This window comes from Saccostrea echinata, unplaced genomic scaffold, assembly GCF_033153115.1.
Source record: "Saccostrea echinata isolate AGI-Se365-2 ecotype Australia unplaced genomic scaffold, CSIRO_AGI_Sech_v1 ptg000029l, whole genome shotgun sequence".
NCBI lineage: Eukaryota > Metazoa > Mollusca > Bivalvia > Ostreida > Ostreidae > Saccostrea > Saccostrea echinata.
In genome coordinates this window covers 9,496,736-9,510,405 of record NW_026889778.1, presented here as the reverse complement: position 1 = coordinate 9,510,405, position 13,670 = coordinate 9,496,736, and the positions used below count along the sequence as shown (strand labels likewise).

The 13,670-nt window shown below is 31.1% G+C and overlaps 1 pseudogene; it reads right to left on the bottom strand.

The window, feature by feature from the left end:
• Positions 1-2,655: 2,655 nt before the first annotated feature.
• LOC133195583 (interferon-induced protein 44-like) lies at positions 2,656-11,434 on the bottom strand (annotated as a pseudogene).
• Between the last annotated feature and the right edge of the window lie 2,236 nt (positions 11,435-13,670).

The window sequence follows — 13,670 nt, the reverse complement described above, 5'->3', positions numbered from 1 at the left end:
TTCATGGATGCGTGATATTCGTGGCTATACTATTACAACTACTTGCACGTGGCGTGTCTTGTTTTTCTTGGGCACAGGCAGAATTTTTTTGTAATAGTTGCCGCACGTATACGGTCAAAAACATTTTTGCTTGAAAAATGTTATTCAGTGGAATTTAACTGGTACTGACATTGATTCACGATCTGTACTTCCCCCCCGATCTGCCATTTTTTTCAACATGGCGGATGCATTGATTGTACGAGGTGTATGAGGACTATCTAAACATATTCACAAATAAAGTCTGCCCTCGACAGATAAATATACTTCACCAAAAAATTATTTGTCCACGACAAATTTGGTGAAAAGCGAACTCCTTTATAAAATTCACCATTCACAAAGGTAATGAGCTCTTAAATTTTATGCGCCCTATCACTTCAAAAAGAAGCAACGCACCGATCCTTAAGGCAAACGCAATGCTCTCTCACGTGATTCCCTTTATATGATGAAGTAAGAGAACGAAGTTTTTGTGACACAGGTTTTATACTCTTCATATGAGTAAGTAAGTTCAAAGGAAGACAGAGTGTGCCAAAATAAAGTTTTTGCAAAGGGACATTTACATTCTACTATCCATAACAAATTTTCCCATTTGCAAAGCTGCAAATATCCCAATGAGGAAAAGTTCATTTATGTGAAGGGGCTGGGGTTATCCTAAAGTAATAACCCTAAATTTCTTGAAATCATTGATGAAAAATTTAACTGTGTATACTAAACAAGTAAAAATAGAAAAATAAGTCAAAATTAAGGTGACCTTGACCTTTATATGTCAAACTACAAAATCGAATACATTTTATAAGATTTGAAATTATAATATTGATTAAAAAATTATTATGTTATGCATTTGACACTTTTGACTTTGAAATATTTTCCATCATTCTGCGATTGTGATCGACCTTAAACTTTAGATTTTGCCTTGAATATCAATAAAGTACAACATTACGAAATTAATAATTCATAACTGAAAATATATTTATATTTATTTACATTTCTCAAATTGTATAAATTGTAAATGGATATGCATTTTTTATTTACATTGACCATTGACTTTCAATAAATACAGGCTTCCTCAGTTATTTTATAAACTCAAAGGAGAAATGCATCATTCTTAAAAGAAATAAATTAATAGCAAAGAGGCACCAGTCCATCGATTGTAATTATAAATAATACCACACAACTTCGTTATGGGAGTATTACAATTGATTTATAAAAAGAAAAGTATGAGTGTATAAGGCCATAAAAAAATTAATTAATAGTTTCTCAGGCCAAACATTTTTTTAGCAGGTGTTATACCTTTTTTTCATGTCATTCATTCAACAAAATAATGATAACAACTAATTCTTACTTTTTTGTTCTCTTACATTAATTATAATATGTATTTAACTTTAGATAATGTTATTCCAAACAAGTTTATTCATAAAATACTATATTAATAAGAAATGTTCTATTTATCTAATAAAAACGTCTATCTATTAGCATTTATGAAAAATGGAATAACTGAATTTTCTTTTTCAACTTGGAAAAATAGAAAATTGAGTTATTTTCCTTTTCAATATGTCAATAAATTTAATCAATGCGGCAGTGTTTGACCAGATGCAGCGGTGCCTGAGAAACTATTGATTTTTTTTTTTTTTTTTTGGGGGGGGGGGGGGGCTAATCATAAGCATTTTACAAGAATATAATTATGGTCTTGCAATTTCGACCTTTATAGTCCAAAACCTTTGCATTAGTCATCACTTTTTATGGATTTTTAAGTATACAAATATTAAAACATTTTAAAAGAGCACTTGATGTATAAATTCTGTTCCTTTACACGTGCTTATTAGTAATTAGTAACTGCAAGGTAACAGAAGTCTGCATATTAAGTTAAGGTTAATGTACGAGTAGCGCTCCATTCCTTAAAAGTAATGGAGCGGAGGCCCCTAAGGACCCGAGGCCCATTGCTTTTAAGGAATTGAGCGCTACGAGTATATTAACCCGCTTAAAAATCCAATGTTTTAAATGCTTGTAATTATTGTTTGTCAATAAAAAATAAAAAATATATAAGATACACAGTAAATTTTTATTTAACATATAAGTAGTATTTAATATATATAGAGAGAGAGTAAGGCGAGTAAAGTGTTACAAAGTAATTTAAATCCGTAGTCTGTCAACAGTTTCGATAGCATAGTGAGATGAGGGCCTGACTACCATGGTGAGGGTACCGGGAACGATTCTCAGTGGTACTAGAATGATTTTTTCTTAATATGAAAATAAACTTTAGTTAATGAAATTTTCTAAGTTCTTTCTTCGGTAGAGGCACGGGAAGGAGAATTTGAACATAACAAATACTGTTTTCATTGTAATTTGCAATTCTCCATTCCTGAAAAATAATGGAGCGCTAAAACAAACGAGTGACGTCACAAGTAGATTTTAATCATGTACTTCTGAATTGAATTTAGCCTACTGTACATAAAATAGAATTATCATTCTCCCAGATACACGTTATTTGAAAATATATGTAAAAAGAAACTCTCCTTTCTTATCACTTAAGTTTTAGTTACTTATTCTCTGCACAGATCCTCTACAAAATATGATTGACAACTTTCGTTAAATTTCACCCCCGCCTTCTCTGTCCAGTCATTTATTTTAATCTTTTTCCTGTCTTCTTCCTTCAGCAGCCATTTTATCTACTTGTTCCTCCAAGTAGTCGTCTGCGAAATCTGCCGTTTGCTTCAAGGCTTTCAAGATCAAAACATCAATACTAGGATCCAGACCTGTTTCATTCTCGTAGTTTTTGATAGGCAGGATATGGCCACGTGGAAGTCCCATGACGTCAGCAACCTTGTTGACGGTGTCACAGACCGCTGGACTGTAGAACATATTTGATGCATCTTCATTGACCTTTGGGCAGACTTTGTCCAGCTTAGTCAAATACACGACCTGAGGTATATCTGTTCAGTGAAACAAATAGTTTGCAGGTTTACAGTAAAGTGAATAATCTGGGGAAAGAAATCGACAGGATAACTTCAACCATGATATTATTTACTTTACAAGAAATGCAAATTTACTTCCGTGATTTGTTCAAAAAATGGCTATAACAGTAGCATGGCATTCATGATTTAGAAATTCTGAACACACTTACTTCTCTGATTCATCCTCCCCTGTAAATCTTTAAGCTGTTTGAGAATTTTTTGGGACATAACATCAATTGTACTTCCGTCAACTACAAACGCCACACAGTGAATTCTGTCTCCAAGTCTTGGGTTCCGAATAAAACCAAAGGTCTCTGATGTAAACGGTGACGACGGATTAAACTGGACACAAATTAAATTGCATAATGTAATCAAAATTTCGTAAACTTTACAAAGTAATTTTTTTACACGTCTGCTAATGTGACACTTAACAATCTTAAAGATCAACATTCCCTTTCGAACAAATCTCACGTCGAGAAAATATATATTTTATCTAATTTCTGTTTGATCTATTACTTCACATTGTCTTTATCTTTGAATATTTGTATGTTTACATATTTCTGTAAGCAGTAGATTGCACTTTTATTGTCATCCTGGAGCCAAAAAACAAAGAATTGTATACAATACTTTTAGTAAACTAAAGATAATCCACCCTTTATGCAGTTAACTATTTTACAGAAACAAATCATTTAAATCTCAGGTTTAACAGATCTATGAGTTTAGATTATTTTCAGTTATCTTACGAACTTACATGCAAGTAAGTCCAATGCTTTTTTACAACACAGGAGACCACTTTTTTAGACTAGCAACTTGTGCAAAACGTAACGATTTCTATTGACAGTGTTCATGGACAGGGAAAACAGAGGTAAAATAAACGCTGTATTTTGATCAAGAATATTTTGAAGAGTTCATGGATAAAAAAACAGTCACTATTTACATTAATTGCATAGCAATAACTTACCACAGAGTTAAACAAGAGTTATATAAAAACTCTACAAAAAATGGCAAAAATACGGGATTTTTTTACCCCATGTAGTCATCCTTTACTGACTGTAGGTGTTTCACAATATCATTTCCGAATGAAATCTTTAAAAGTACTGACCCTTTAATTTACAGTGAAAATCTATCCATAAATTTATTACACTCTAAAAAGATCCCTATTTATTTTGACGTCAAAAACTCAAAGCTCTCTTATGTATACAAATTATGAAATAATACATTTTAGTTCAAGGACGATATCTCTAAATATACATTAGGCTTTTAGAGTGAACCTCCAATAATTCAAAGCAAAACCCCTACTGATTTTGGTGCCAAATGTCAAATGCCAAGGTTTTTGGAGAATATAAAGTTTCTGAATAATATCTCCACAAAGAGCAAGAGCCACATAGGGCCTTTTTTGGCCCTGAGAATTTCTGAAAAATCGAAACTGTTCAGTTTTGGTTGAAAATGCAGTATTCATAACTTGGACCCTTGGTGACCGTGTATCTATTGAACATGAAGTTTTTTTTTTCTCTAGTCAATGCATTATGACGTCATAAAATGCGTCATTTTTCCTTTACCCTGTAAATTCCCTTAAAAATGGCCAAAAGTTGAGGTATTTTTTCAATATTACATATAGAGCACAACCTCTGATCCAAAAATATGCAATTACATATTGAAAGATCTGTTTCTGGAGATCACAAAACATGCTTTAATTTTTGGATCGTGGGCTGTGCTCATATTTTAATTCTTTGCTGATGGTAGTCAAATACGCACGTTTTCTGCAAAACTCAGAACATTGCATTTTCTCAAAGCCTGTTTTCCAATACCTGGATTCTCAAAAAGAAATTTTGTTATAGGAAATGAAAGCACTAAGTCTCCACTTTATTTTGATATATGAAATGGGATAGAGGGTGATAGTCAACTAATTGATATAAGGACAGGGCCATTTTAGGCATAAAGCGAACCTAGCTCTTTCTTTCCTTAAGCGGTAGACATCACTTCTTGAATTCGCATATTATAGTATCAACAAAGATCATTGCACCAGCCCAAACGTTTTCAGCATAATGACATATTACAGGACAATCAGTTACAGATAATTAACCTGCAAACTTAACTTAGATTACATAAATAAGGCCTATAAGAAATAAAAAATTGCAGAATAATATCTTAAATGTATTAAATTTTTATTATATGTTGCATCCACTATTGAAATAACGTTCACTATTGAAATAATTATTTCAATACTGGTTGAGAGTGCATTTCAAAACCCAACACAGGTTGCAACCATTACTGAAATAACGTTCACTATTATAATTGTTTCAATAGTGGTTAAAAGTACATTTCAAAACAAAACACAGGATGCAAGTTGCATGGCTGTGGTCAATTACTTTGACATTTAATTAAACACTTTCAAATACATTGAAAATTTTGTCAATTACTTCAATTACATTTACATTGATTTTTAAACATGTAATTAATTACTCTCAATTACTTTGAAGAATGTAATTAAATACATTTTTAAATTACTTTTGTTTCACTTTCAAAAATCTTGAAGAACTAATTCATGTAAATTTAAGGTAGGGGAATATTCAAAATAAATAATGTCAGGTGCCTGTCATGTTTGTGTGTTTCATGAACATAATTGAGACCTAGTCCTACATGTACATTTATCAATTGACTGCCTTTATGAAATGTGATTAAAAGCGAGTTTTCAAGAGTTTATGAATGAACCATAAAATACTCTCAAATTATTTCAGCTACAGGTAGGAAAGCTAAACACCTTAAATTGCAAATGTTGACAAATAATACTTGTTTTATGTAATAAATATTTCAGATAGCAAATGCATACATGTATATTAAGATCTGTTTAAATGTTAAAATAGTGATTCAATATTGAATTCTTTTCCGAAGTATATAAATAGTAGAGCTTTCTTAATAGTATTTAATAAATCACCTCTATTGGTCATATCTTTGAATTTGAACAAAGCATGGTATAAATTATATAAAACTTTGGAGGGTTGTTTTGATTACAGTTGGGAGTTGAAGCGGCAACAAGGCAGGTCTTAATGACAATTTAAATTTTTTTCTATTGTTTTTTTGAAAATCAAGCAACAAAAAATTGAAATGTTTTCATGTCTATACCAATCCGAGGTAGAACGAAATTTTTTATAAACATTATAAACTAGTATTAATTCTTTATGTGCATTATAATTATAAAACAAATTAACATTTCTATAAACAAGCCAATATATAAAATTCATTTATTGAGCTAAAAAAAGTTTGAGATTTTGAAAAACAAAAGGGCTTCTTTGAATAAATTTAAAATAACTGTAAAATGTGACTGTGTTGGAAATATTTTCCTATTAAATACATATTATATGCATTATGTAAAGTTATTGAAATGTAATTGAAAAGTAATTGAAAATACAGGGGATTTTTTTCAATGTAATTAATTACATTCAATTACAAGTAATTGAAAAAATGGTCAATTACTAATTACTTCCAATTACTTTGAACAATGTAATTAATTACACTCAATTACAATTACTTTTTTCAATTGCCCCATCCCAGGTTGCAACCACTAATGAAAATTAATAATGTTCACTAAAGAAACAATGATTTCAATAGAGGTTTTGAATGCTTTTCCAAACCTAAACCAGGTTGCAACCACAATTGAAATAATGTTCACTATTGAAAAAAAGATTTCAATCGTGATTGAAATAATGATTTCAATAGTGATTGAAATAATTATTTCAATAGTTGCTGACAATGATTTCAATATCAAAACCACATAGCAAGCCTCATTGAAATAACCCCTATTGTATTGGAAAACAATATAAGGATAAATTCTTCATTATGTTTTCCAACATAAAAAATTAATTTAGTGAGTTTCAAATATGATACCGGTATGTAATTTTATGTTTCATTTTCTGTCTAGAAATGCTATTAATACTCGGATATCTGTGTTTTAACTGATCTAGTAATTTCAAGTAATTTTGTTATATAAGTTTCATCTTTTTTTTAATTAATTGGGGAAAGTAAAAGATTATATACACAGATAGCTGTAAATATTGAATATCTACATTAAAAAGAAGAAAGAAGACATCTATGTGATATCTAATATTTCTGCAAACTTTCTCATGAAAATATGGTTATTTTTAATCAAAAGAATATAGAATAGAAGTAAATTCTCACTTATATTCATGGGCTTGCCTACACTACTAATATGAATAGTAAATCCAACGTTTCTACTCGTCAATACATGAAAATCAACTATTTGGGAAACATAAGTACAAGTTCTATAACATTGGAGGTTGTAAATTCAATAGTGGTTACACGTATAAAACCGCTATTGTAATAATATCCACTATTGAAATAATTATTTCAGTAGTGATCGTTATTTCAGTAGTGGGTGCATTGTTGCTACCAATATTGAAATAACGACCACTATTGAAAAATATATTTCAATAGTAGATACTATTTCAATAGTGGTAGTATGAATGCAACCACTATTGAAATAACGATCACTAATGAAATAATCATTTCAGTAGCGAACATTATTTCAGTAGCTGTTTTATACGTGTGACCACTATTAAAATAACACCCACTATTGTAATATTGCTTATACTACTGTGAAACTTCCCTTTAAGTTTTGATTTTCAATGTATTAACGAGTAGACGTTGGATTATTCATATTAGAAGTGTAGGCAAGTCCATGAATATAAGCGAGAATTTATTCTTTATTCTTTTTGTTAAAAATAATCATAGTTTCAACAGAAAGTTCGTACACATAGATATCAGTCTTCTTTGTTCTTTTTCATGTAGAAATTCTAATTTCTACAGCTATCTGTATTTACGATCCTTTCCTTTCCAAATTAATGGCAAAGATGAACCTTATATAACAAATTACTTAAAACTTGCATATATTGATTGATTGCCTTTTGGATTTCACCAAGTCGGCCAGATTCAGCTTAAGCTTGCATATAAAATTAGTTTGTTTGAATTTAAGGTACGTCAGTTAAAGATGTCCGTTTATTAATGGTAATTTCTAGAAAAGAAGGAAAACATTAATATACACATCATATTTGAAACTCAATGAATCAATTTATTATATATACATTTGTGATATCTCTCTATTATATAAACATGCAGAGACCAAATATCTTCATACCTGTATGAAGTTTTTCGAAGGTCATAGGTCATAACGTGACCTAATCACACAGCGCAGTAATATCTACATCAAAAGACTTACTTAGCAATATAGCCTAGCGTGTTTTTCATGCATAAAAATGTACAAAATACGCAAGTAAAATAATAATCATTTTATTTACAATGTAAACGAGTATTTAATACAGTTCTTGATCGATTTTACATACAGAATAGAAAACTACGTGTTAGGCCTAGGCTATAAGTTTCATGTCTGAGCTGCATAGTCTCAACGTTTACCCTGGCTTATTTTTCTCGCAGACCTCTGAATGCTATAATTTTTTTTTTTTCATTAAACTTTACTCACAATAAATTTGAAAATCTGTTGAAAAACATCAATGTAATGCAATCACGCCACATACAGCTGACAAACACTGCACTTTGGAAGTTCGATAGGCACACCTCCATCATCGAGATCGTTGTCTTAACAATTTAAGCTGTCGCCAGTGTCTCCATGTCAACATCATAAATTAATAAATATGCCTGACTGAAATCGTAGATTTTATGTTTTTGATCAAATTCTGTACTTGAGTTCAAGTTATCTGGTCCGGACAAATGTCTCCATCCATCCCTTTCCGACCGAAATTCCTCCAACTTTTTATTATCAAACATCGGACGTGTTTCTTGTGTTTTTTAAACATCGAATATGGGTTCTCATGAATACAAAAATTCCCATGCTCCAATATGCTCACTATAATTGATCACAAGTAGCCTTTCACAGAATATTCCCTTCAAAACAGAATCCTTTGCCAGATGAATTTGAAGCGTAACCGCTTTTCAAGCCGATTTACACCTAGCGTGATTTGTCAAAATCTACGACGTACAGTTAGTGCAATATTTATATTCGATTACATTCGATTGTCCGTCTCAAATGTATATATAAGTAATAAATAACAAGTTTAAAAACTTCAATGGGAATTGAAGTGAGTCCGTACGTGATCAAATCTTCTGAGAAGGCCTTCGGCCTTCACAGGATTTGATCACGTGACCGACCCACTTCAATTCCCATTGAAGTTTTTAATCTTGTTATTTATTTCTTAAATGTTGGAAAACTTAAGGAACAATTCATTTTCATTCATATATTTCATCCTTATATATCTTTTTCAATAGTGGGGTTATTTCAATAAGGCATGCAATGTGATATTGCAATCATTGTCATCAACTACATTGTATTGAAATAATTATTTCAATCACTATTGAAATTTGTATTTAAATAGTGAACATTTACTTCAATAGTGGTTGCAAATTGGTTTAGGTTTTGAAATGCTTTCAAAACCTCTGTTGAAATCATTGTTTCAATAGTGAATGTTATTTCATTAGTGGTTGCAACCTGTGTTTGGTTTTGAAATGCACTTTCAACAATTATTGAAATAATTATTTTAATAGTGAACTTTGTTTTAATAGTAGTTACAACCTATGTTTGGTTTTGAATTGCACTCTCAACCACTATTGAAATAATTATTTCAATAGTGGTCGTTATTTCAATAGGGTGCAACATACCTGGTATCTGTCTGGTACGTTTCCGTCCAATACGTAAGCAATCTCCTGAGCGTCTAATGTAAAATCCTCCTCTAGACCCCGAGTGTCACACAAGCGAATCTTTAGGTTATGACCCGAGTTCTGGTCCTTGATGGTGTATTTCCGAAACTAAGAAAATGTGTATAATAAATGTTTCAATTAAATTCGGAAGTTACATGTATATACCACACATATTATAGAATTCCACTGAAAATTATATCACAATATTCAATTCAATTCGCAAGACTATAATATCATTTCAAGCACCGGAATGGCTTCACATCACCATAACTTATAATTAGTTAAATATATATGTACATGTATTTGTTTCTGTATCACCAACCTACAATCAGGCATAACTTACACTGGTATAAAAGATTTGCCTTTCTCAAAGTTATCAAATACAAATCCGTTTCTTACCACTGTTGTGAGACTGTGTTCAAAACTCCCACTCCGAGCCTTACTCGTGATTTTTCCCCGGAAAATGGAGTTGACCGAGTTAAAGAAGCTGGATTTTCCCGCCCCAATTTGGCCAATCAGAAGGACGTTGACGGCAGACAAGTTAGCCTCACTTTCAGGTTCGAAATCAACAATAGATTCTTTCAGTTGTTGCACTGCCTTATATTTGCAAAAAACCTTATCAATATATATGTATTACAATGAATGCAGTGAAGGAAAATGATGGAGAACAAATATGTAAAGATGACGTTTATATTGACCAAATGAACTTCATCAAAATCCTACACAAATGATTTATGGTAGGAAATATGAAAAAATACACATGTATGACATTGTATCTATTCACGGTAGATTTATATCCCTTTTCTCTATAAAATTAATTTGTTAAATTCTTTCGTATTTGAGTTGATTTACATGTATATGCAGAATACATGTGGATTATTGATTTACAAAGTTATCCAAAGCACTTCTTCCTAATATTAAGTTTACTTAGTATACACACATTAAACAAGTCTTGCTCTTTATTGTTTTTATATCTTAAATACAGAAATACTAGTATCCAGAAATACATAAACCTCTTCATTAAACTCTGGAAACTTTCTCCAAGGGTTGTCAAGAATTACAGAACCCACTGCCATTCCTGTAGATTTGTTTGGGTCAGGGCCATCTAAAATATGAAATTTGCCTAAATATGCTGATTACATCTGGTACACGTAATAGTTTGCACAATTATAATTAAAACATACCTTTAACTTGGTATACTTCTAGATCAGTCACTTGAAGATGACCATTTGCTATGGAATTCACGTTTTGTCCATTTAGATTGTAGGAGTTTCCCATATTAAAAGATCCATTTAAAGGAAAGTAATTTCCAGACTTGTTGATGTTTCCACTAAAAGAATAAATGTCATTTCCACTACCAAATGTTGGCCCATAATTTGATTGTCCATACCCAGCATAAGTTGTGTTGGAAATGGGAAACTTAAGTGGATTTGATGACCCATTATACTGCAGTCGAAACAAGAACGCATTAGGATCATTGATGTATGTGCCGTTAGAGTGCCAGCTCTGTGCCAGGTATCCCCCGTATATCGTATTGTTTGTGTTGTAGAAAACCGTCACTGTTGCTCCTTGTCAATTGCACTTTTGGTGAAATGTTGTTGCTGAACATCCGTCTCTGCTGATCTTGTACAACAACCGGAAGTGACAAGTCTTTCCTATCCAGGAGACCAACTGCTCTCTGTACTTCTGATCCAGAAGTTCCGTCATTATTCTAAGATTTGTAGGAGGGAAGAGGTAACAGTCGCAAAAAGTAAAAGAAAATATCAATTTTATAATTCAAACATAAAATTTTAAAAAATTTAAGATTTTGTAATTAGTTAAAACAAAATCTTAAGCGAGAGCTAAAAGCCCCAATAATTACCTCTCTGTCTAATTATATACACCTATTCTCACATAATCCGTTCACATGCAGCCTAACTTTCATAAAAAAATAAATTCGTTATTTGGGGGAGAAGTCGATGTTTTTAAGCAAACAAAACATGGGAGAATTATTTTTTTCAAAATACCATGACTCAACCATGCATGATGACAAAAATATTCAATAAGCAATATAGGTAGTGTATTTACCTTCGTAATTTACGTTATTGTCTGAAGTCGAAATGACCCCGTCAAAAAAATCGTTTTATTGCCAGAACGAATATTCAGTTTCACTTGTTTTTTTAGCACTATGTCTGTACTCAAAATTTTTTTTCGAAAATTTTGTTTTTGTGCCAGTGTTTTCCTCTTAATTTGTAATTAACAAATTTCGTATGCTTTAATCTTATTTTTCAACTGAAACAAGTCTGTTCCCTTTTGCTAGAAATGTTTAAACTGAATTCCTGTGCGACTTAATTTTATGTTTATGAATCCTGAAGAGAAGAGGATTTTTAAAATTTAATTTGGGAAGAGACTGTGAAAATTCTAAATCGATTTTCTCAATGAAATATATTGATAACGTAAATTACAGTTTTATTGCTATTCAAACCAAAAATTAATAATTTCTTGAACTTATTTTCACCCATCTAAATGACATGCAGTATTTTCAATTACCCATAAAATGTCACAAACACTGATTATTTTTCATTCTTTTGAGAGATTCACTGTTAAATATAATGACAATGTAAGAGCTGCTGTTGGTATGTATTTTTTTCCTATCTTTCTCTACTTATGCCTCTCCCTATTTTATCTTCTTTCATTCCCCTTATGCTTTTTAAATTTCTGCTTTTGACTTTACCATCTCTGTTAAATGAAATCTATGAAATATAATTATGGAGAAAGGCAACTAAAATATATTCAATTTATGGTATTTCTACTGTAATTTACGTTATGAATATTTTGCTTCATTAAGTAATCAATGAAGAGAGATTTATGCGTGAAATATTGCTACAAATAAATAGAAGTACACCTTGTTTGTAAATCAATTGAAATTCACGCCAAAATTACATCTTTGACGAATTATTTGAAAGTTGTTAAAGGTAACACGTAATTTACGTTATCTGATGGCGCTTCCTGCATCAGATCTACATCGGAAGTTAGGTAATGTTAAGATGCTTTCGAGAAAAAACCAATAACGTTTCCTGCATGGTTCCGTATTGTCCCGACGTCTTATTTGCAAGATAGGTACCATATATGTATTATACTGATAACGTAAATTACATAACGTAAATTACTTTCCATCAGATTAATTGGTGTAAAATGTCTACTCGCACAGATCATGTTCGTTTTAATATTTTACGTGTTTGGTAGGTCAGGAAGAAGAAATAAATTAATATGCAAAGACAATTTTACTTGTATTCTTTAAGAAACGTTGATAACGTAAAATACATCCTTAAAAAGAACCACTCACCTCTGGTTAAAAGACCAATGTGTTTCTGTAAGTATTTTGTCATACAACTTTTCTTTGTTTCTGGTTGCATTTTATGGACTTTTTTGGATATTCTAGTAGATATTTTATGTTTTTAGATACCTTTTATGCTGTTTACACAAATACTAAGATTTTGATAACGTAAATTACAGAAATTTAGCGACAAAGTTATATTTTTTAAAAAGTTTCACTTTAGACAAATATCTAAAAGTGTGAAAATTCAATATATTCATGCATTGTTATATGTAAAAGTTGTAACTTTTAGCATAAAATGTAATTGTTTTGTTTTATTCAATGGTCCAAACTTTGCCTTTTGACTAAGCGACAGATCGAAAAGCCATTTATTAGACTATATACTTGGATCCAAGGGAAGTTTTAACCTGTGTATTAACACTTAACAATGTTGGTTTGGTAACAAGAACGTATCACAAACAAAATACTACAAAATTTACCAATTATTTTAATAATAATGTAATTTTAATTGCTTGCGACATCCAAGTAGCGCATATGGACGGATTATGTGAGAATAGGTAATAAGGAGATGAACCATTATATGTAGATGGAAGATTTCTTTACCGTATCCATGAACTTATGCTCCAAGTTTTCAGTATATT